At 39.1% G+C, this 25,505-nt stretch overlaps 2 long non-coding RNA genes across 2 annotated transcripts in view; one reads left to right on the top strand and one right to left on the bottom strand.

The window, feature by feature from the left end:
- Positions 1-25,505, bottom strand: part of LOC140527724 (uncharacterized) — a 64,620-nt gene that overhangs the window by 9,975 nt on the left and 29,140 nt on the right. The window lies entirely within an intron of this gene.
- The window catches only part of LOC140527725 (uncharacterized), a 41,064-nt gene continuing 23,219 nt past the window's right edge, over positions 7,661-25,505 (top strand). The window contains exon 1 of the long non-coding RNA XR_011974912.1: positions 7,661-8,220. This is a non-coding gene — a long non-coding RNA (uncharacterized lncRNA). The remainder of the gene's footprint in view (positions 8,221-25,505) is intronic.

The following is a 25,505-nucleotide window of genomic DNA, read 5'->3' as shown; positions in this document are numbered from 1 at the left end:
CACAGTACTAACCTTCCTTCTCATCTTCTTCATTGCATCTAAGGACTGCAAGTGAAGACTTGGGTCACCCCTAAGGAAAATCTCACTTCCTCTAGAAGGTTTTATATGTAATTAGTCTCTAAAATAGAGCAGCTAGATGGCACAGTGCAGAGTACCCAGACTGAAGTCAGGAAGACTCATAAGTTCAAACCCTGCCTCACATACTTACTAGCTATGTGACCCTGGGAGAGTCACTTAACCCTGTTTGCCTCCAGTTCCTCATTAGTCAAATGAGCTGGAGAAGGAAATAGTAAACCATTCCAGCATCTTTACCAACAAAACTCCAAATGGCATCACAGAGTCAAATATGTCTGAAAAAAAAACTGGGAAAATAGACATTTTCTCCAGATGTGTTTTCTCAGGGAACATACGCTTGTAAAAGATGCTTCCCACTTATATACTACCCCGGAGTACAGAGTCAACTTTCAATTATCCAAACTAATGAAGAGAGGGGAGCAAAGGCATCCATTTACCTTCTTAATTACGTTTCACATCAGTTAATGTTAAAATTGACCCTCAGGTCACATTGACTAGGCAAACAAGAAGAGACAGCCCAGGAGCTGGATAGGTAGGATTAAAAATAATATCGTGGCTAATACCTATGTGAATAATTAATCATTTTAGTGACATTTATATTAGCATATAGGTGTCATATTCAATCCCAAATTATAGCATTTTCTCCATAATTCTTCCAAAAAGGATTAAAGCAAAAAGTAAATATGAGGCTTATAAAGAGGCAAAGCTGTGGCTTAATGTCAGAAAAAAATGTCCTACCAATTCGAGCTATACAAAAGTAAAATGGGCTTCAATGGGAAGAGCTGGGTTCCCCAACCCTGAATGTCTACAAACAAAGGCTAAATGGCCACTTGTGGGGTGTACCCAGGAAAGCCTCTTCACCCTCTCAAATTCCACGATTCAGTAAAGGGCGCAAAGCAAGCCCAAGGAAGAGATCACATTTCAGGGTGGGGCTCTGAGAGCGTGTATCATTGGGAGTTTTTAATTTCTTCATTGCAAATTAGTGCCCTGGAGTATGAAGGCCCAGTTTTCTCGGAATGATAGCTGTCTCTTTATCACACATACACACCAAATATTCTCTTTTATGCTTTAATAACTTAGAAAAAGATACTATTCGGTGAGTCACCTCCTGAGTTGCTTAGAAGTTGGCCATGTGTGAAAATAAGGCACCATTATTCCAAAACACATGAAGGTAGTAAAATGATGGTGCTTGGGCATCTCAAAGGCAACTCAGCATTTCTCCAGTCCCCCTAGAAAATGCTAGGTCTCATTTTAAGGCACCATCCCCAAGGTACTACCTATTTTGAAAATCAGTCAAGCATTTTGGAGAGCAATCTGGAATTGTGCCCAAAGAGTTTTTAAATTGTCTCTACCCTTTGACCTAGCAATACCACTACTAAGTTTATTTCCAAAGATGATTAGAGAAAAAGAAAAAGAACCTATGTGTTCTAAAATGTTTATAGCAGCTCTCTTTGTGGTGGCAAAGAACTGGAAATTATGGGGATGCCCATCAGCTGGGGAATGACTGAACAAATTGTGGTATATGAGCCTGATGGAATACTACTGTCCTATAAGAAATGATTAGCTCATTGATTTTAGAAAAACATGGATAGACTGGCATGAAATAATGACGACCAAAATGAGCAGAACCAAGAGAATACTGTAAACAGTAACAGCACTTTTGTTTCAAGAACAACTTATAGTGAATAAGTCATTTTGACTATTGTCAATACTGAAATTAACTACAAAAGTCATATGAAAGAAAATTCTGTCTGCATCCAAAGAAAGAACTGATAAATAGAAGTATGTATAAAATAATTTTATGTATTATTCACACACACACACACACACACACACACACACACACTCGTGTCTAAAGGCAGCCATTTCAAGAGTGGGGGAAGGGAGAGGAAAAAAATAAATTTATATGATAACTTCATATATTTCAAAAGAATAGCAAGTAGTACATAGAAGACTCACAATTTCAAGTGCAATGATCCTTTTTCTATTCTACTATGTTATGGAAATGCTGGTTTTATTTCATAAATTAAAAACAAAATAAATCAAATTTTAAAAAAATTCCAAAGAAAGGCATACTATTTAGAACTATGATTATAGCCATGTGCTCTCATCACACTATATCTGGAGCATCCAGTTTAAGAGATCATGTTTTAGAAAAGACATTGGTAGCTGAAGATTACCCAAAGAAGTCAAACCAAAATAGAGAGAGGACCCTCAAGCTAGGACTGTATGAGGATCAGTTGACAAAAATAGAGATGTATCCTGGAGGCAAGAAGATTAGGGGTAAGGAGTGTGAGAGGCAGGAGAGCTGAAAGAAAGAATAAGAAAAACTGTCACATGGAAGAGCAAATGGCCATGTTCTGCTTAGCCCCAGGGGCCACAGCCAAGAACAGTGGAGGACTCTAGCAAGAATTTTGCCAGCAATGACTGAGAGAGATCCCCCTGTGATTGTCACAGGACAATCTATTCCCTTTACCCTTATAGAGATGGACAATGGAGGCATCCTTGAACTCCTGGGGGATAATCTCCTCTTGCCATATAACCTGGAAAATTTCAGTCAGCTTTTGTATGAGCAATGGTCCCCCTACCTTGTAAATCTCAGCTGGAATAGAAGCAGCACCAGGTGCTTTGCCACATGAAAGGAGCCTAATGACCCTCAAAACCTCTTCTTCAGTTGGAAGTTCAGCTACGGAGGGATTGACTTCAACCTGAGGTAAACGGTCAATGGCTTCAGCATTGATTAATGATGGTCTCTTGAGAACACTATGGAAGTGTTTGGCCCATCTCTCTAGGATCATGTCCTTATCGCTAATCAATGCAGCTCCATCAGCACTGAATAGTTGTGATGCACCATAAGTTTTTGGTCCATAAATAGCTTTCAGGGAATCATAAAAGTGCTTTGGATTGTTACTGTCAGCATAAAACTGAATTTCATCTGCCTTCTTACTGAGCCAGGAATCTTGCATCTCTCTAAGCTTTGTTTGTATTTTGCTTTTGATGGAATTAAATGTTGCCTTCTTAGAGGTGGATGAACTATCCTGCTGGTAAATCCTGTGGAGTTCACGTTTTTCATAGCAGCTGCTGAATTTCCCCATCATTTTTGTCAAACCAGTCTTGGTGTTTGCGAGTGTTCTGACCCAAATGAGCAAATGCAGTACACCAAATCTCTGAGAGCTGTCCACTCCTTTTCTAACAGCAATGGATAGCTGAAAGCTGAAAAGGAGCCTTTCAATTTGAGAACGATTTGAGGAAAAACTTCCTAATAATTGAAGTGATCCAGAGACTACATGCTCATTTGTGTAGAGGGGATGATTGGTTGTTTATGTATAGATTAGACTAGATGGCTTCAGAGGTCCCTTACAACTAACAGCCTATGATTTTGTGGGTTGTTGCAGGACACTGAGTGATGTTCTCCTGTTAATGATTTAATAATGCTTGAAAGGAATTAATTCTTAATTTGCTTTCCCATTTAACTATTCTCAATGTCTTTGAAGGCTATATTAATCCATTATTAAGATACTTTCTTTCAGCCTTAGGGATTTATTAAGACTAGAAAAATGGTGTATGGGTGTATACTTTCATTCAAACTTTATTGCATTAATATATTTAATTTCAACTTTTTTGTTCTTTATTGGGGAAGGTGATTGCATCTGTCAGAATTTAGATTTCAGAAAAACTATAAGGTAAATATACCACATAAAAATTTTCATCTTCTGTGGTAGAACCAAGTTGTTGTGATTTATTACAAATAAAAGCTTATTTTAGCATCCAGGTTAAAAAAAGAACAAGGTCTTAACTCATCTGACTTTGATGGAACCTAAGATCCCCTCAGAGCCAAGCTTTTAATCCAGAAGGCTGCAGAGGCCAGGCAGGAACCTACAATAGTGAGGGATTACTATGCTCAGAAAGAATGGGTGACAGCCTAGGAGACAGTGACAATTCGAATATTTCAAGAGCAGATCAGTCCTTGGACATTCCATCTCCAGCATGGCTAAGGACAGCCAAACTCTCTCAGTGTCTTTTATCTATTCCAGTACAACATGACAACTTTCAAAAGATTAGGGTTTTTTTGATCTAGTTCAGGCAATCCACCAGTAAACAAGTGCTCTACTGAATAGGAGTTAGAAGAGCAATGGAGATATTTTAGCTGAGCTCTGAATGCTCTCTGAGTCCAGGATACCTGGACAATCAATTGATGAATTAATCAATCAATGAACTTTTATTAAGCACCTACTAAGTACCAAGTGCTGTGCTTAGGATCTGGGAATATAAAGATAGTCCCTGCTCTCAAGAAGCTGGGAGGTAGAAGAGAAAGACATGCACACTGATAAATATATACAAACTATAATAGATGCAATAATCACAGCTAGCCTTTGTGTAGCCTTTAATGTAGCAAAGCACTTTACATATTTTCACAAGACACCCAGCTACTAAGTGCCCGGTACTAGATTTGAACTACAATTTTCCTAAGCCTGAGACTGTGACCTCTGGCTGCTCCTATAAGATGATTCAGGGTGAGGGGAAAAGCACTATTCCTTCTCTTCTTCCTCCCCCTCCATTTCCTCCTTCTCTTCTTCCTCTTCTTTTTCCTCTTCCTCTTCTGCCTTATAATAATAATAACAACAAGTAGCATTTTAAGGTTTGCAAAGTGCTTTACTAACATTACTTCATTTGATCTACCAGTCTGAGAAGGCAGGGGGAAGGGAGGTATCAGAAAAAGCCACCTATAAAAGGTGCACTTAAGGAGAACCTTGAAGGAAACTAGGAATTATGAGGTGAGTCTCTAAATCTCAAAAGAAAAGTACAAGAGCCACATGGTACTGTGCCATCCAGGAAGTTTAGGAAGGAGGAGAGGGACTTGACAAATAGTCATATCCAGCTTTACACCTGAGACTATCAGAGAAGGATCCTGAGCCACATGGGAAGGAAAAAAATCAGTCAAAGTTCATTTCTCTAGATTGGAGTTAGGGCTACTTTGGATAGCCATTGCTAATTTTAGCCTTGATAAGAAGGACAAAGATTAGCAAGAATTTAGGAAACCTAGGCTCTAATCCAAATCTCACCCCTAATTTACTAATCTATAGCAAGTTCTGGGATCTAATTTCACCCCCTTGGGCCTCAAAATGCCTTCATTTAAGTTAGATGATCTCAAATGTTCGTTCAAGTTCTAAGATTCAATGGCTCTTTTCTATTCTGTGTACCTTATCTTTCCAAAGCCACCAGGCAAGGAGAGGAACTGTCACTGATACACAGTCAGAAGTCCCCATGACTCACCTCACCCAGCCCACCACACAATAAGCTCCATTGTACAACCCATCAAACTCGATGAAAAATGTGTTGAGAGTTCAGGCAAAGTGGAGCCGGAGGACCACACCTATGCAAGAAGGGATATGATTGACTTTTTTTGTGCTCTCTATTCTCCCTAATCTCCCCCAACTCTTCCCTTAACCCTCTCCTTAGTTAAAAAAAAAAAAAAAACAGACAAGTAAGAAAGATCTGGGAAGGGAGTAACAAGCCTGCACTTGCTAGGAATGTGAGCTGTGGGGCGATTCAGTTACAGTGTGAGTAGTCAACAAGAACTCAAAAGAAACCAGTGCTTGGGGTGACTATGTTGCCTGGTTTCACACACTCCACCTCTCCCTGGTGAGAAACTATTAGAGATGTCCCCAAGGATAACAACAGAGGATCCTATTATTTCTCTCTTACTCACAAAATATCTTCTTAATGACCCATCAATATTATCATCATTAAAAATTGTGGAACCCAGTTGGATTCCAGATGAAGTGCAAAGTACTATAGAGAATAGATTTCAGTCATAAGTCTTGTTTTCAAGCCTTCTACAACGCATTAGAGAAAATAAATAAGACAAACATGAAAACTAATATACTTCATAATATTAGACTTGACAATTCAGAGGGAAGAAAAGATTCTCAAGAATTAGATTTTCGGTTGGGCATGGTGGTATATGACTGTAATCCCTGCTATTGGGTGAGGCTGAGGCTGGTGAATCTCTTGAACTCAAGAGTTCTGAGTTATTGTAGAGCTAAAGCCAAAAGGGCGTCTGTATTGAGGTTCAAATTACTCTATAGATGAAGCCTAAAGACGAGAGTTCTAGAACAGTACAGTAGTTCCTGAGTATTAAAGGACACTAGTGAGGTCATCCAATTAGGTGATGCCACAGCTATGAATGCATCAACTATGTGCTCAGTTATAATCATATCATCAAGGAAAGTGTATCCATTTGGGTTATCATAAATTCTAGCTATTATTATTGTTTAGACTGCCCAAGTCACATGGTCAGTCCACCCAAAATAGGATTATCTCTGGTCTTTGGAGGGTAAGACTTATTTCAAGCCTCCATTCCATTGTTCCTCAAAACCTACTGCTTAAGGATGGTATAGGTTATAGAAGACCCACTTAATATCCAGGGTAAGCCCTGTTTCTGGATTTCCAACTCCCAGAGTTAACTCTTAAAGGATCTCCACCCCCTACTCCAATTGGTCCCTTGTCTGGCCTGTTTTGATTTAGAAAAACTGCTATTTGTTTTCCTTCCCCTCTCCTCCCATAGTCCCTTGGGGAAGGAAGCTTCCTAGATTTCCTGCTGTACAGTAGTTGTTGGGTATGAAAGGAGCCTAAGTGAGGTCACCCAAATGGGTGACCCCACAGCTATTGGTGCATCAACTATGTGCTGGGTTATAAACATAGCATCAGGAGAAGCATATCATAAAGCCACAAAGTGACTGCCTCCTGTCTCAGGCTAAAAATTGCTACTGTGGGGGTGGACTAACACTGTCTGGAGCAACTAGGAAATCTGCCTAGGGGATATGTTTGTTTCATGGCTGAGTAAAGCCAGACTTACAGGGTATCTTGTCCCTGCTCCACTTACTCGGTAGCTATTTTATTAGTAAGGAAGATTCATTCATCTTCCACAATGGTTTCTATCAACAATTTTGACTGATTAGGGTTTCTAACGATTTTGCTGGTACTAGCATCTTGAGAGTAAGCTCCATTACACGTCTGCAGGTCACCTCTGGATGCAACTGTTATTTTGCAACTGAGCGGAGGTGGTTAGGAGCAGATTCTTTCTCATTTGTGCTGTTCATAAGCACAAATCTGCTTCTCCAGCTCCCTCTCCCTCAAGTTAAAAGCTTCTATCACTGTGAGGTACAGCCAAGGTAAGGAATCTGTGACTCCCTTGGGATTAATTGACCCTGAGCAACCTATACGTGAGATTCTGGGAAACAGGAGACTGAAACTCTTTTAACCACTGAATGCCTCTATAACCTGTCTCCTAAGAGTCTGACTCCTGCTCTCCACAAGGAAGATTCCCATCCCACCTGCTTACTTCCCTTCTCCTTCCCCACTCCTTCCTTTCTTTCTTCAAAAAGTTAGCCAGATTTGGTTTTTCATCTCCTGGTGCTGTTAATACATTAAAGTACAGAGGGAAAATGTTACTCCACACAGAGATAGCTTTAACAAACTGTATTGCTCCCCAACAGGGGAGAACAGCTGTAAGGAGAAGAATCTCAGTGTGTGGCTTCTAAGCACCTAGTGATCAGCATCGGGGTAGGGGAGGGACCAATTAAAGACTGAAAGCCCCTCAGGGTCTTTCATATTTGCATCCTAGGGGGCTGGACTGGACCAGTCAAACCAGTTTTCACTGGTTAACAATCGAGTAAGTGGTTATTCATCTTTTGCTTGTATTCCTATGAAGAGAAATGCACCCTCCCCAAAGCAACGTTCTACTTATAGATAATTCTGATTATTACGAAGCTTTTTCTTTCATCATACCACTCTACGGTAGCGTAATAGATATGGTTCTGGGCTTAAATTCAGAAAAACTTGGGTTCAGATCAGATCTCAGACCTTATTGACTGTTTAATCCCACATATGTCATTTAATCTCAAGATGGTTTAACTCAATAGTCCCTGGAAATCCTTCTAGCTCTAGACTTATGAGCTCTGATGCCAAGATGAACAACAGGTGTTTTCGATCTTCCACTAGAGAGCCCTTCGAATTCTGAACAAGAACTCTCATGCTCCCCCCATCTAGTCTTCTATAGTTCTGTCTTGGCGTCACTAAGGAGATCGGAATTGCCATAACCTGACTCCTTCACTACAGTGTGCTGCTCTAACCTTGGGACTAGTAAGTAATCAAATTTTGAGTGACAGACTAGCCCTGATCCACCTTTGGATTTATAAGCGAGAGAATCTGAGGAGCAGGAAGTCAGAGTGTATCCGAATGAGCGGGAGAGGAAGATGAGAGCCTACAGTTGCCAAGTAGTTAGGGAGGGAGGAGGAGAGGAATGCTTCCAAAAATTTGCATTACTTTTACTTTATTTAAATGTTTATTTTGTTCCTTTAGCCAGCAATCATGATCAGTTGTTAACCACTTTTGTTGATCTGTGTGTCCCAAGTCCAAAGCAGTAGAGAAAGAAAGAATTTTGAAGAAAGCCTCCTGAAAAGGGGGAGAGAGATTAATTTAAAACTGGAATTTTGCCAGAATTCAATGTCTGGCTGGGGACTCGGAGCTATAAAAAAAGAGTTGTTGATTCACTTTACACCTTCTCTCAGGAGAGAGAGAATAGTTAAACCAGGATTCCCGTAGGCAATTAAATGAGTCAGTAATGTCTAGAACTGCAACTACCTGGTACCAATGTAGGGCTTCTGCCACATTCCCAGGCTTGCCTTAAGTGGAAAGTCAGTCTCAGAGAGGAGACACCCAGGAAGTGACTGGAGAAGTCATGTCCAAGGAAAGGAATAACCCAACCCACAAAAAAGTGAGGAGCAGGAAGAAGAGTAAATGACTTTACTGACTGCTTTCTAGCTCAATGTAGCACCACCCAACCACAGCTAGACTTAAATAGCCACTGGTTAATTATGCTTCTAAAAGAGGCAGACCACTACGTAATGCTCCCTGGACAACGATGTCCACTTCCAGACTTCTGAAATACCATTTTTACTGCTGCTACTGATATCAGTCTATATTTTCCTGAATCCACCCAAATTCTGTGATTCTGTGAAGCTGTCCTGTTCCAAAGTAGCTTACTTTATAGTGGGAAGATAAAACATGTACACAGATAAATAGATATTGGGTCATTTGCAGAAAACCAGATGTAACAAAATGAGAAATCGGAAAAGACTTTGGGTAGGAAGTGGTATCTCATCTGAGCTTTGAAAAAAGGTATGGACTCTATGAAGTAAGGAGAAGGTACATTGAAGGATGGTCTATGGAAAAGCATGGAGACTGGAATATAGCTTAGCAGGTCAATGTGGCTGATACATAATAGAGTGCATGAAGTAGGATAATAAGAAATAATCTTGAAAGGTAAATTGGAACCAGATTGTGGAAGGTTTTAAATGCCAGGCTGAGAATCTTGTGCTTCAATTTAGAGACAATAGGAAACCAACGAATCTGCTTGAGCAGGGGAGTATCGTAGTCAGACCTGTGTCTTATCAGGCAGTCAGACTATTATAGATTAAGAGCTAAATTAGTTTTTCAGTGATCATCTAGGCCTAGGGTCTTACCTTTTTTGTGTCACGGATACCTTTAACAGTCTGGTAATGTCTATGTGATGGGGTGATGGGACCTGAACCACTAAAAGGAAAAAACCATATCTTTGAAAGCAGCCCAGTCCCTGAATTTTCCCACATATTTCTTCAGCCCAGATCACCAGCCTCTAGACCTAGGCATCTGATCCAGCCCAACCTGCCTAGATACTTAACAGTTCTTTCAAGCTCTTGACCCAGTCCAGACCACTTAACTCCTTTCACTGTCCACCTGGACCACTTCAAGCTATTTACCATTCCTTAATCCCATCCAGATCTTTTCACTGTTCTTTTTTTTTTTTTGTATATAAATATCAATTCATTAGCAATCTAGCTTCCTTACAAAAAACCTTACCATTTTAACTGAAAGAAGGCTTGAATTTTTTTTCCAGGAGGATCCCCTCTGTACCCTTACATTTCAAGGTTCCTAACACCCCAAACCACATCATATGGACTATTTCTTGAAATAATGTTTTTAAATGCCTAAAATAAAATGCATGGGATTACAAAGAAAACCAAACATATTGAAGGCTATCAAAATATTCTTTTAAAAAAAGTTCATGGACCCCAGGTTAAGAATCCCTGATCTAAGACAAATCCCCCATTTTATACATGAAGAAACAGACTCAGAGAGATAAAATGACTTGCTCTAGGTCACTCAGGTAGGAAGTGACTGAGTTTGGGTTTCAATCTAGAGCTTTTGACTCTATATTCAATGCTTTTTCCATTGGACCACACTGCCTTTCTACTGGAATCATAGATTGCTTTCCTTTTTTGGTCAGTTTTCTATGCCTCTCTACAGGATGCTTGGCTGAAGTAAAGCTCCACTTAGGAGGTAATTCAGTGCTCATGTTCTCCTGGGATATGTTTTATCTCCTGGAACTACAGGAACTAGTGATCCAGGAATTGAGGGCAAGCAGACACCAAAGGGAATTCAATGACCATAAACTGAGGCAGCTTAAGTGGCACAGAGGAGAGAGTATCAGTCTTGGAGTCAGAAAAACCTGTGTTCAAATCCCGCCTCAGACACTTACTAGCTGGGTAACCTTGAGCAGGTCATTTAACCTCTGTTTGTCTCACCTTCCTCATCTGCAAAATGGTGATATATATGTGTGTGTATATATATATATATATATATATATATACACACACATATATATATACACACACACATATATATGTATATATGTATATTGATATATATATCATAGCACATATGTATATATGTGTATACACACACACACATATATGTATATTGATATATATATATCATAACATATATATATATATATATATATATATATATATATATATATATATACACATATATATCATAGCACCTATCTCCCAGGACAAATGGGGATAATAATAGCACCTACCTCCTAGGGTTATTGGGAGGGCCACATGAGATAATAATTGTAAAGTGCTTGGCACGGTGTAGACTCTGTTGAAATGTTAGCTGTCATTATTATTAAATATCAAAATATAATTACTTGATTCTTTCCAAAATCTTCCTGTCAAGTCTATTCTTCATTCCCTAAGAATAAATTCCTCCAAGATTACAATTGCTGATGCAATAAGTTTGGCGGTGATCTCAAGGAAAATGATTTTTTTTTAAGTTTTACCTTTTTTTGGTTTGGGTTTTAGTCTTTTGACAGATGACTTGTGAGCACTTAGAAAGGGAAGAAGGGATCTCAAAGAACCAATAGGGGTTCACTATGAACCAGTCATGCTACCTCACAGAGTTGTTGTGAAGATCAAATGAGATAATATTTATAAAGTGCTTAGCACAAGGCCTGGCACATAGTAGGTTCCGTATAAATACTTATTCCCTTCCCTTTCTGCTAGATTCACCCTCTCTCACTTTTTGACATATCTCTGAGACTAATAGATCAGAGGGATGCTTTAGGAAATTCAATAAAGCATGTAGGGTATGTTCAGGGAAGACTAGTACCTCTGGCGTGAAGACTGCCAAGCCCTTTTCATGGTTACTCCCACCTTTGGTATCTACCTGATTCACCTCACTCTCACCTGTAGCTCCAGGAAGCTGTAACACATACAGTAGTCACACCCCAGTAAACCATTTTGGGCTAAACCAGGTTGAGGGTAACCACCAGGTCTCAAACCCCTTGGTGATTTAGGGAGGTGTCTACCCCAAGCATGTCAAGACTTCCCCCAGTGAAAACTATTTGTACCAATAGCCACGAAGGCTGCTGAAGCAGGTGCTGTGGAGCACTTAAGAGCTTGGTTAGTCATTGAAGAGGTGGAGGTTATCACTACATCTCAAGCCATCACCAGTCATCTTGATTTTGTCCTGCCACTGGGACTGTGACAGCTCTGAAACAGAGAGTGAGGCCAACGACTTTGTATGACTCTTCCTCACTTAAATCTAGTTTATGTATGAATCAAAAGACATCAACCATATCATTTTACCATTTTTACCTATCTCAAAGTCCTGTGGTGATAGGCAAGTGACAAAGCAGCAGGTGTGGATACTCTAGGAGCTATAGTCACAACCCTGCACACAGTGGGCTCAGATCATAGGATTGTCTTCTCACTAGAAGAAGCAGTGGGATTCAGCAGCCCTCTGAGTGTCTGATCAGCCTTTTTAAGTACCATATATTTAAAAATACTTAAAGTACTTAAGTACTTTTTTAAGTACCACACCTCCTGGTTTGAGGAAGAGGCTAGAAAAGGTACTCTAAAACAATTTATATCTTTTACTATATCCTAAGAGACATAAAGGGAAAACATTAGCTGAATAGTAGAATTCAATGGATTCATAACTGGTTGAGTGATTATACAGAAAGTTATTGATTAATGGATCACTGTTGAGCTGAAGGGTTATTGCTTATACAATACTGCAGAGTTCTACTCTTGATGTTCTATTTGGAATTTTTATCAACAACCTAGATGATGACATCTATTGTATACTTGAGAGGAAATGTAGTTCCATGGGTAAAGCCAGCCTCAGAGTCAGGAAAAACTGAGTCAAGTTCTACTTTTGACACATGGGCAGAGTGACCCTGGGCAAGTCACTTAAACCTTTCAGTATCCCAAGCAACTTCCCAAGACTAAGTTTCAGTTTCAGAGAAGTTGTCCATCCTAAATGATGGATGGATTCTCCTCACCAAAAATTTGGAATACAAATGAAATCACAGGTCTGGACCAAAAATAAATGGCAATCTTGTCAAGTTTTTTGGGTGACACACAGTTAAGAAGAATCACTAATATGTTGGATAGCAGAATTGGGATCCAAAAAAATCTTAACAAACTAGAATAATGAACTAGATTTCACAAAGTGAAATTTAATATGGAGGTGGCATAGACTTACTTGGAGTCAGGAAGACCTGGGTTCCAATCCCACCTCTGACACTTGCTAGCTGTGACCTCTCTGTGCCTCAGTTTCCTCATTTGTAAAATAGAGACAATAGTACCTGTAGCACCTATTCCACAGGATTGTTGTGAAACTTAAATGAGATGATGGACAGGAAGCGACACATTTCAAAGTAGTATATAAGAGAGGAAATTGTGGGTTCAAATGAGAGTGTAGATGTCAAATATTTTGCAGACCTTAAGGTATTAAATGAATGTTGGTGGTGGTCATTAGACTATAAACACCAGATCTCTAATCTAGCAATGGTTTCATTCCCTGAGTTTTCTACAGCTATCCCTTCCATACAGTGACTTTCCCCATCTCAGTTTTGGGTTTTGGGTCAGCATAAGAAATTAAATGGGAATTTTGAAGGAGTTTTGTGGAAGCCACAGAAGGCATACAAAGGCTAGCAGAAAACACAGAAAAAGTTTAGAAACTCCAAAATGCATAAAATATATGTATAGCATTATATAATATCAATATATTTTATCTTTTAATACCATAATAATTCAGACTTTTTCTCTGGTATGAAGGGAGTACCAAAAAATTTTACACGGATTTTACAGATTGGGGAGGGGGTCACGGGAAGGAGGGAGTGCGGAGGTTGGGGGAGGGAATCGTGATGTGGAGGGGATAACTGTACCACACTCCTGCTGAGCTCAAGCAATGTCTATGTAGCAAAACAGGGGTATGCTGCTAGGCTCTCTGGGTGGGGGGGAGTCATGCACACACACTTTTAAACATTATTAACATTTACCATTAGTACTTTCTTAAGTCTAGACAATGAACTAAATAATAAATCAAGTCCAGATTTGTATCCATGGCCAATTTATAAGGTATAAAATGCTCATATTAAAAATTTAATATTAAGCTCTTACAAGCCAGTTAGAGCTGGCTCCAGCACACCCCTCTATAAATGCCAGTTAGTATTATGATAAATATGAAGTCTTATATTTAGGTTCAAAAACTCAATTCTATAAGTACACTGTGGGTGTTACATGATTAGATAGTAGCTGCCTTTAAAAAAAATTAGGGCTTTTAGCTCCCTACTATGATATGACTGCCATAGGCTGAATTAATAGAAGTTCAGTGTCCAGAATAAAGGAGGTCCTGTCTCATTGTTTAGCTATATCTAATATATCGTGTTCATTATATATGAAACGCATTGATAAAGTATCAAACAGAGAGAGTGAAAAAATTAAAAAATACACATTATGAAAGAAACCATTAAAAGAAGTGAAGATGTTTATACGAGAAAACAATGATTTGCAAAGAATGATAGCTGTTCTCAAATATCTGAAAGCCTGTCATGTGGATGAAGAAGAATAGTTAATATTGAAAAAGCTATTATTAGAAGAATTAGATTAATTTTGTGAGTCCAGAGAACATGCCTAGATCAAAAAAATTGATTATGTCATTAATAATAGCTAGAAATTATATAATGTGTTAAGGTTTACAAAACATTTTTAAGCATAATCTTATTTTATCCTCATGATAACTCTGGAATATTAGATATTATTATTATCTCTGTTTTAAAGATAAGGAATCTGAGGTAGACAGAGATGAAGTCACTTGCCTTAGGTCACAGAGTTAGTATCTTAGGATGGATCTGAATTTGAGACTTCCTGACTCCAGGTCCAGCACTCTATCCACAATGTCAGTTAGCTGCCACAGTATAAAGGAGACCAGTTTCAGCTCAGTAAAAGGGAGAATTTTCTAATCATGAGAATTATCTGAAAACCAAACAGGCTTAGAAAGTAGTGCCTAACACTTATGGAGCTAGCAAAGACAGTAAAAGATGAGAATACTCATTATTGGAGGGATTATGGGAAGACAGATATACTAACTCACAGGTGACAGAACTGTGACTTGGTTGGGCCATTCTAGGAAACACTTTGGAATGATACAGAAAAAATTATTAAGTTGTTCATATTCTTTGACTCATAAATTCCACTATAAAATTATATTCCTAGGAGGCAACTGGCAGCAAGAACTGTTTAAAAAATACCTTAGAACATTTTTTGGAATAACAAAAATTGGAAATAAAATATATGTTCTCCAATCAGGGAATAACTGAGCAAACAGTAGGATAGGAATGTAATGGAATATTAAGGAATAACAAATAGGAAGGATTTAGGGAAACCTGGGGAAACTTGTATGAAGTGATAAAGAATGAAAAAAAAGGAGAGCCAAAAAATAGATGTTGTTTGTCCTTCATTGTCTAAGAGGAGCAATGGCATTATGGGATGATATTTTGACTTGCTCATGAATTGGATTTAAGTGAGGCAGAGTTGCACAAAGTCATCAACCTTACTCTCTCTTCCAAAATTATTGAAGTTCAGTGGTAGGACAAAAGTAAAGAAGACTGATAACAACCTGGGATGACCTTGGCATCTTCAATGCCTTGCCAAACTCTAAGAACTTCACAGCATTTGCTTCAGCCATTGGAACAAATTGTTTTCATCTGCCCATTCCACTGAGAGAAGTCTTCACATCCTTGGGATGGACACCTCCCTAACTCACTGACAGATTTGAGACCTGCTGGTTACCTTTATCTTGGTTTAGCCTGTCTGCCAAGATGGTTTCACTGGGATGTGGGGACTGTACATGCTACATCTTCTTGGAGCCATAGGTGAGAGTTGGGTGGCAGATGGACACCAAAGATGGATGAGCAGCCTTGAAAAGGGTTTGGCAAGCCCTCACATCAGAGGTTCTAGTCCTCCCTTAACACTCCACACACCTCCAAAAAGGACAAGGCTCAAGAATCAGACTACGTGAATTCTCAGCTCACCTCAGTACTTATTACCTATGTGACCTCAGGCATGAACGTAACATATGTGATTTGTCATTATTCAGTCATTTTCAGTTGTGTCCAACTTTTTGTGACCCTATTTGGGGTTTGCTTGGCAAGGATACCAGAGCAGTTTGGCATTTCCTTCTCCAACTTATTTGGTAGATAAGGAACGGAGGCAAAAAGGGTTAAATGACTTGCTCAGGGTCACATAGCTAGTAAGTAAACTCAAGATGTGGCCTGGCACTCTATCCACTGTGCCACCTAGCTGCAATTTTTTTAGCACTCTGGTGCTCACAAAATGTGTACAACACTGATTACAATACAAAAAAATGTCAGAATGGAGAGACAAAAAAAACCTCATCCAATAGGACAGTCAACATTAGTAACATTGTCAAAATTAAAGGATACATCCCATCTTTCTGTTCACAATCAATTAACTTTTCACAAATGTACTTCGTGTACCTTAGAGAAGGTAGTTTGGGTGTTTGCTGAGAAGAATATCAATAAATATTTAAATTTTTAAAATTGAAAGATAAAACAACTGTCAAAAAGTCTTGTTCTGCTACATAGAAGGTGGTGAATTCTTAAGGAAAAAATATATACATATGCTTATGTGCGTATGTGTATATATATATATTGTATATATGTATAAAATATATTCGTGTGCGCGTGTGTGTGTCTATCTGTGTGTAAAATTGGGCTGTCTCAGGAAATAGTGAATTCTCTGCCCCTAGAGACATTCAAGTAGAAGCTGACAGCTTATCAGAGCTGCTGTAAAATGGATTCCTGCTTGTGGTTTGGATTGGAATGAACTGCCCCCATTGAGGGTGAAGTTGTTTGTTTTCTTTTCTGCTCTGATAATCTTTGATTCAAAAAGATTCCATTTGCCAACTCTGAAACTGGAACTATCCCTCATGATCCTCCTTGTCATCACATCCTCTCACTCAGCCTTTTCTTCAGCCCTGCTTCTAGCTGCTAATGCCTTCTTCCCACCCCTAAATTCTCTGAACACCCCCCAATGAGTTCTACCCACAGACCTCCCCCTCTGTGAGAAGGAACAAAGTTCCTCTTTAATATATCAATGAGTCACTTCATATGGAATCAACTTCTAGATAAAGGGTTCTTAACCTGAGGTCCATGAAATTGATTACATAGAGAGACAGACAGACAGACAGATAACTGTATTTCAACATAATTCATTTTTTTTGTAATCTTATGCATTTAAGAGCATTATTCTGAGAAAGGGTCCTAATGCATTCAGATCTTCTAAACAGGAATCAAATAGCTGTCCTTGAGGCAGTAAATTTTCTGTCATTGTAAGTATTTGAGAAAAGGTTTGGATTACAACTTGTAAAGGATGAAATGATGAATATTCTACTATACAAAGGGTTGAATTCCTGAAAGGTTCAAATTCCAATTATTCTGTAGTATTAAATAAGGTAAAAGTCAGTAGGAGGCAATATAAAGGGAATCAGAAGATCCAAGTTCTAGTCCAGGGTTGGGGAACCTGTGACCTGGGATTTGTTCTGTGAAGTTTGGATTCAGACAAAGGACCACATTTGAGGCCCTAGAGGACCTTGAGGCCACAGGTACCCCACCCCTGTTCTAGTTCTTACTCTTAACTCACCATGTGACCTTGGGTAAATAGTTTCACCTCTCTAGCACTCAGTTCCCTGATTTGTAAAATTAGTAGGTAGAAGAAGGTGACCACTAGGGTCCTATTCAACTCTGAATTTCTAGTATCCTCTGGAAATTATCTGGTTCCATAGAAGCCAAAACTGGAAGGAGAGTCCTAGAATTCACAGGGAGAAGGTCCTAATAGCCAGAAGCAGAGTGAAGAAAGAACCAGGTTATGAGACATGAAAACAAGGAGGGCTCTGAGTTTTTGTTCCAGGATCAAAATGTACTACATGAATCTCTCTGAATCAGAGACTATTAGAGTTGAAGAATTAATCTCTTTATTTTACAGATGATGAAACTGAAACCTGGAGGGAAGAATTTACTTGTCCGAAAACACACAGGCCATAAATAGCCAAAGAGTGATTTAAGTCCAAGTCCTCTGACTCCTCATCAGAACACTAGTTCAAAAACTTCCTGGTCACGTGACCAACAAGAGGAGGACTGGACATTTTCTTCAGTCTTCATAAACTCACAAAACTCCTCAAAATAAGAATTAGGTACAAGAAGTAAAGTAATTATGGCTGTCTCCATAGGATAAGATAACATGTCTAACAAGGTAGCAACCTAATAAATGCACAGCAAAGAAGGCTAATCCCTGATAGACTCACTCAGCACTTCCTTCCCCATTCACCCCAGAGCTCTAAAAGGACAGGACACTTTGACCCAGCTCATGCTTTGGGATCCTGTCCTCATTCTCACTACTATGTAGCAACAAGCAGAAGGACTCAGATCTTCATCTTGTTACTCATCCTTCCTTCATTCTCATGACATTAGGAGAGTGATGTCTTGACTTGCAAGATAGTTGTATTTAAGTGAAGCAGAGCTGTGCAAAGTCATCAGCCTCACTCTCTGCTCCAGAATCAATGGAATTCTAATGGCAAGACATTCATAGGTCAAGATGACTAGAGATGGTCCCAGATGCCATGGGGGACTTGGCCTTTTTGAACTAAGATCTTTCCCAGGTATCAGTTTGTCTGAGTTAAGGCCCATTCAGGAATTAAAAGTTAGGTAAGAATTGAGGCAAAAGATGACATAGTTTGCATTCATAAGGTGTCAATCTAAAGAGGGAAGATTCTCAGAGTTTCCTCTGTAAATCTATTCTGGATGAGGAGCTACAGGAAAGTGGAAACACTCTTTGCCTAGGGCACAGGGTTCTCTATGGCAGTAGCACTCAACCAGAAAATTAAAGAAAAGAAGGCACTGGAGAAGGATTCTAGTATGCATGGGGAGCTACACCAGACCTGAAGAAAAGTGACTGGTATTTAGCTGCAGCCATTTCTTCCATCCCCCAGAAGTCACATGGGGCAAGGACTGAGACTGATAAATAGGGAATCATCCAATATGAGAGAAGATTAAAACAGCTTTGAGGTCCAACCCTCAGGAAATTTACCATCAAAGTGGGAGAAGTCAGAAAATGAGCAATAGACAAATATAAGGGGAAAAACTAAGTTATGTAAGGTCCTAGAAGGAAGAAAACTTTAGTTAAAAACCTTGAGAACAAGCAGATAAATCAACAAGGAAGATTTTTAAACAGAAGGGGAAGATGGCCACCAAAAAATCTAAATGAGTCCAAACATTTTAAAATAAATATTGCAAGACAAGTGAAACTGAGCCAATACCTAATGAGACAGAGGGCCTAAGAGAGCATGGAATCACAGCAAGATGTTCCTGAATAACTGAAGAAAGAAATAAAAATATTGAAAAAAGAATTTTTGTTCTGCAACCAAAAATAATTGATAGAAAAAACCAATTTAAATTCATGCTAGCAAATCTTCCCAAAGAAACAAAAGAGAAAACAATGAATGTAGAAGGAAATGTACTTAAGTAAAAGACAATCTAGAGGAAAAAAATCAAAATGCAGCAATATAAGAACATATGATTTCTATATAAGAAAATATGACCTCAAAGACAAGATGCAAGGAAATAATTTGAGGATGACAGTTTTCTAAAACAATAGAAATTTAGAAAACTTAAAAGCCAAAATACCAAAAGAACAACTGTCTAGAACTTCTGAAAATAGAAAACAAAGTGCCAATTGAAAGAATCCACAGATTGCATCCAGAGAGGGAAAAAAAACCCTACACTGCAAACTCCAAGACACATAGTGTTTAAATTTAATTATTCCAACAATTAACAATAAATTGTGCAAGCAACTATGAAAAATACCTACAAATATCAAGGAAAGGAAATTTGAATTACACAAGACCACCATAAACTATAGAAAGGAATGTAATAATGGGTTCTGAAAACCAAAGGAGTTCAAGATGCAACCTAAGATGCCATGCCTTACAAACCTGAATCTGATCATCAATAAAAATGTGGATATGCAATAAAAATAAAATCAAAAGAAACATCTCATACCAAAAAAAAGACATGAGATTATTCACTTTGCACACACTCCTGACAACAGAAACATAAGGAAAAAAGTAGAGTAATCAAACAGAGGGAAAGTCAGGGGGACAGCTCAATTTAGTGATGTAAACAGGTGTCCCACTAAAGGACACTCCCATAAGGAAAGACATATTCTATAATGAGAGATGGTGATCTTACCATGTGTACAAACAAACTGTAAGGATATGGTGCTTAACGAGGCTACTACCTGTGAGAGTGTTGAGCATCATACAGGGCAGGTAAACAAGCCTGGTTGAAATAAGCTATCCTGGGAGAGACAGGAGACAGCATGCAAGACTCAAGTCAATCTACCATTGCCACCTTCACCACCATCTCCCCTCAGACCTTTATGCAATCAGCCCAGGACCCTGAACCCAAGAGCCTTGGAAATAGCAGCACCCATCAAAACATCAGATCTGCTTCCAGCTCAGCCCCACAGTCATCATTAAGGGGAAAGAGGTCCTACATTTTTCAACATAACCAGTAACAACAACCAACCAAATACCAACAGACAGATAGTCACAGAAGCACTCCTCACATTACCATTCCTGCTTCTAGCTCAGCCATCGCAGCCATTTTCTGAGAACATACAGAAGGCCACATTTCCAAGCAAGTCAAATCAGCACCTTGACACCATTTCTCCTCAGGAGAACAGTTCAGGACCCTGAACCCAAGAGCCTTGGAGATAGCTTTGCTTCCAACTCTATTCCCTCAACCGTTATCCTGGGAAGTAACCCTTATGATGACATAGCCTAGCAACTGTTCTTGTAACTGCTGAAGCCACTGCTACTCAAGAGCCAGAAACGAAAGTTCTTGCCACAAAAGTCCTTGGCACTTCAACATCAGAAACTGTGGAAATATCGTTAAAGAGGAGATAGTAATGCCTGATTTATCTCACCCCCACCAACTACACACATGTATCACCTATGTTTGGAGTCACCATCCATGAAAGCTGAGAGCACGATCTCCTCATTGAGGCCTTGATCAATCACAGGATTCTGGAAGGTAAAGATCCCAACGAACCGGTTCTTCATCCATCCCATGATAGACAAAATACCAGCTCCTGCTCTTATTTCTGTGATTCAGAGTATCCATCTATTGAGGTGAAAGTTCCCTGTACTCTGTTGCCTCACCCCATATTTTATCCACCTCTGCCCTACCCTTCTGTGGTCTATATCTTCCTCTACCTCTCACTCCATTTTGCATCCTGGAATCCCTGCTTAATTGTTAACAAACTCCCCTTTGTCCTAGACAATTCCAGTTCACACTTATGGCTATAATGGAAACCCCTAGCTCCCTCCTGAAGACATTTCACTGAGGCATCGTGATATAGGAAATAGATTATTGGGCTTGAGGTCAGGAAAACCTGGGTTTAAATATCACCTTGGAAACATAATAGCTGTGGGAACCTGGACAGATCATTTAAATCTCTCTGGGCCTTAGTTTCCTCATATGTAAAATAAGAAAGTTGGAGTCAGTGACCTCTGAAGTTCCTTCAGTTCTAAATCTATCATTCTAAACAATCTGGTCACTTTTTCCAATACTGGGTACTCTTCTCAGCTACCTTGATGACCAGAAGTAGGTATATCCCCTTCTCTTCAATGCCACTAATATCACTCAGTAGCCACTCCATCTTTAAGGTTCACTCCCTCCCCCATAGCCTACTAGTCCAGATCCTTTTGAAAATAATCTGCCAGTCTCCACATCATTCTTTATTCTTTCTCAAGGAAAATAATAATAACTATTTACATTTACAGAGCACTTTAAAATTTGCAAAATGCTTTACATACATAATCACATTTGATCCTCACAACAGCTCTGTGATGTAGATGGCATAATTATTCCCATTTTACAGATAAAGAAACAAACTGAAAAAGGATAAGTGACTTTGCCGGGGTCACATAGCTAGCAAATGGCTAGGGCAAGATTCATATCCAGTCTTCCTGACCCTAATTTACAGCTCTCTTAATATGAGCCATCCTGTGGCTCTAAAAATCTATTTGCATTTCAATATATTGATCAGTTATCCTGATTTCTTCTTTTTTTAATTAAAAAAATGCTATTTGTTTTGTTAAATAGCTCTCTCGGTAGGGGAATTCTGGGGGAAACTATGACGATGTAACAAGAAAATACTTCAATAAAAATTTATTTTAAAAAAAAAATCTATCTTCATCTGATCGCAGATTCTTCTTTGAGACCACATGGCCAACTAGACATCCTTATCCTCTTGAGGAGCTCAACTCCTCAATCAATGGGTTAATGTTCCCTCCCTCCAGACATCACTTTATATTCATTGTCTCTGCATGTGCTATATCTCCTTCCACTCTCCAATAAAAGCTCCTTGAGGACAGAGACTATATCACTTTTTAATTTGCTTTCCCATCACCAAGCCTAGTATCTGACACATAAGAGGTGCTTAACAAACTTTTATCGTTGAACTGAATTAGGTCTCCAAATGATCTTTCCAGTGTTATCTCCTACTACACTCCTTCATGGAGTCTATGCTCCAGTCAAATTAAACCCTTTCCCATAGATCACCCCAGGGAGAGTGAGACTCTTTGCTGTCATTATCGCTCAAATGCACTTCCTTTTTTTCCCCATCACACCAATCCATTCAATCTTCCACTTGCATGGCCCAAGGTCCCACATTGTTTTTAAATCATTTCTGTTTTTCAAGGTCCACTAAATATTCCTCTTCTTCCAGGAAGCCTTCTTTAAAATCAATCCCCTTTCCTCTAGAGAGAATCTTTTCCTTTTTTGCATCTTCCCTAACGATCTATTTTTCCTATGCTGTGCATGCACCACATTCTAACATGCTACAGTTATTTGGCACCTTTTCTCTCTCCCAATTAGATCATGAGCTCCTTGAGAGCAGATGCTATGTTTTATTCATCATTGTATATCCCAAGGGCCTCATGCACAGTAGCTACTTAATGCATGTTTGTTGAACTAAATTATTTATTAATTGATATAGAACTTGAGAGTCAACAAATTTTGACATCAATTTAGCAGATAATCCTACTACATCACCAACAACATATGCACCACAGGGGTTGAAGCTGGAAGAAATCTGGTCCAATCCTCTCATTTTTTAAATAAGGGAACTGAGGCCCAGAAAGGTATCTTGATCAAGTATGTATAGTAAGAGAGAGATATAGGTCTGCTGACTCAAAAGTCAATTCTTTTTTCCACTAAACCACAAAATGAATGGAATGTATTCCCTCCTTACCTCTACTTTCTAGAATCCATAGCTTCATTTAAAGCACAACTAAGATACTATCTCCAGATGCCCCAATCATGAGCATTCTCTTACTCTTAACAAATATTTTGCATATATAGTCATCCCTTCCATATTGTGCCATCAGTTTCAATGCATTTTGGGTCACATAAGGAATTGAATGGGAATTTTTCTGAGTTTTGCAGAAGCTGCAGATGACATACAAAGGCCAGTAGACAGCACAGAAAAAGTTTAGAAACTCAGAAATGCATAAAATATATGTATAGTATTGTATAATATCAAAATATTGTCTTTTAATACCATGATAATTCAGATTTCTTCTCTGTTACAAAGAGAGGACCAAACTACTTTAAGCAGATTTTTTTCAAATTGTGGGGCACTGCACCCCTAACCTGTCCAACCCTCCAAGTGGAAGGGATAACTGTACTTACTTCTCTATACACTGACTCCTCCCAGTACAATGTAAGCTCCCTGAGGGAAGGCACTGTTTCATTTTATCTTTGTATCCTCAGCACCTACCACAGCGCCTTGTACATAGAAGGTACTTAATAAATGATTGCTGAATTAAATTAAATAATATCTGCCCTTTCTAAGTCATAAAGTTGCTATGAGGGTCAAGTGGAACAATATTTGCAATCACTAAAGAAAAGTAGGTTATTAGCCTGATTATCAAGGATTGTTGTGCTACTACCTCCTTCCCTGTAATGATACTTGAACAAATTAAGAATTAAGCTCATCTTTATTTACCCTGGCCAATAGCAGCATGCCTGCTATTCCCAATCATTATGTTCTATAATCTCAGAGGATCTCAGTTTTCACATTTAACAAATTCCACCAAAAACATTAATGGCTTGAGTGGGCCACATGGTGTAGTAGAGGGGACTGCTAGGTTGGTGACCTACGTTCAGGTCTTGGTTCTAAGACTTGTTACCTGCGTACCAAATCACTTAACCCCTCTGAGTATTATTTTCCTCATCTATAAAATGGGAGAGAGTCAGGGAGGATTGAACAAAGTGATCTCTGAAGTCCCCTCTGGCTCTAACTCTATGATCCTATGACTTCTATGGGGGGTAGGTGGCACCGTACACAGAGGACTGGCTTTGGAGTCAGGAAGACCTAAATTCAGCTGCAGGACCCAGGGCAAGTCACTTAACCTCTGTTTGCCTCAGTTTCCTGATCTGTAAAACAAGAACTACAATTGTATCTATTTCACAGGGTTGTTGTGAGGATCAAATGACATTAATATTTATAGAGTGCTTTGCAAACCTTAAAGGACTAATATAAATACTAGAATACTAGCTGCTATGATTACTGAGCACTTTTCACACAAAATTCCATTTGTTCTTCATATTAACTCTGTGAGGTAAGTAGTATGGGTATTATTATCCCCATTTTACAGATGAGGAGATAATAATAATAACTTATGTGTAGACAGAACTTTCAGGGTTGCAGATCACTTTACATAGGCTAGCTCATTTGATTTTCAGAACAACCTTATGAAGTGGGTACTGTTATTATCCCCAGTTTACAGATGAGGAAACTGAGGCAGGCAGAGATTAAAGAATTGTCCAGAGTCACACAGCTAATAAGTATCTGAGGCAACTTGAAATCATCCTGGCTCCAAGTCCAAAAAAAGAAATTCGGAAAAGTTTAAGTCATTTATCCTGGGAGCTGGTAATACTTAGGGTCAGGATTGAAACAAGAGTATCTAATGATTCAAGGTCAAGCATTAAGTTCCCTAGTGCCAGGGTCTATTTCATATTTTTCTTTCCCTCTTCACAACACCTAGTACAATGGAAGTAACTAATAAATACCTGTTAATTGGTCAATTAATACACCAGTCTGCCTCTTGCTCACACGCCAACAAAAACAAAACCGGTTGAATTGGATAATGTAATTGAAGGGGTTTTAAGTCTTCACAGCACCAAAAAAAAAAAAACAACATAAGGGCTGAATTTTTCTCGGTGCAAACACTATTGTTTTAGCCTCCTCTGGACAACACAATATTGTTTCCAACCAGCTAAGACCTAAGAGGAATGAGCTCATGAAAGTGAGTGCCAGACTAAATGATCATCCTGTGTGGAGAACAGAGAGATTGTTTATCTTTGCCTTGGACTGTGCCCAAGATCAAGCCCTGAAGCACCTCCATTCAGCCTTTTCTGGTTCCTTCTTCAGACTAGAGCAGAAGGAGTGGGTAGGGGTGGGGGTACAGGAGATTGACATGCACATTCTACTCCATGGCTACTCCTTCGACCGCCACCAGAGGTTCCCAAAGTATTAACAGGACGAGAGAGACACGCCCTCTTCCCACAGATGAAATTGCCACCTCGCACATCTACACAACAATCTCCCGCAGTTTCCAGCTTTCCAAATCTCCTGGACATGCCGATGCATACGGCTTGC

This window comes from Notamacropus eugenii, chromosome 2 (assembly GCF_028372415.1).
Source record: "Notamacropus eugenii isolate mMacEug1 chromosome 2, mMacEug1.pri_v2, whole genome shotgun sequence".
Lineage (NCBI taxonomy): Eukaryota > Metazoa > Chordata > Mammalia > Diprotodontia > Macropodidae > Notamacropus > Notamacropus eugenii.
The sequence above is the reverse complement of the archived record's forward strand: the minus strand, read 5'-3'. Positions and strand labels throughout refer to the sequence as shown.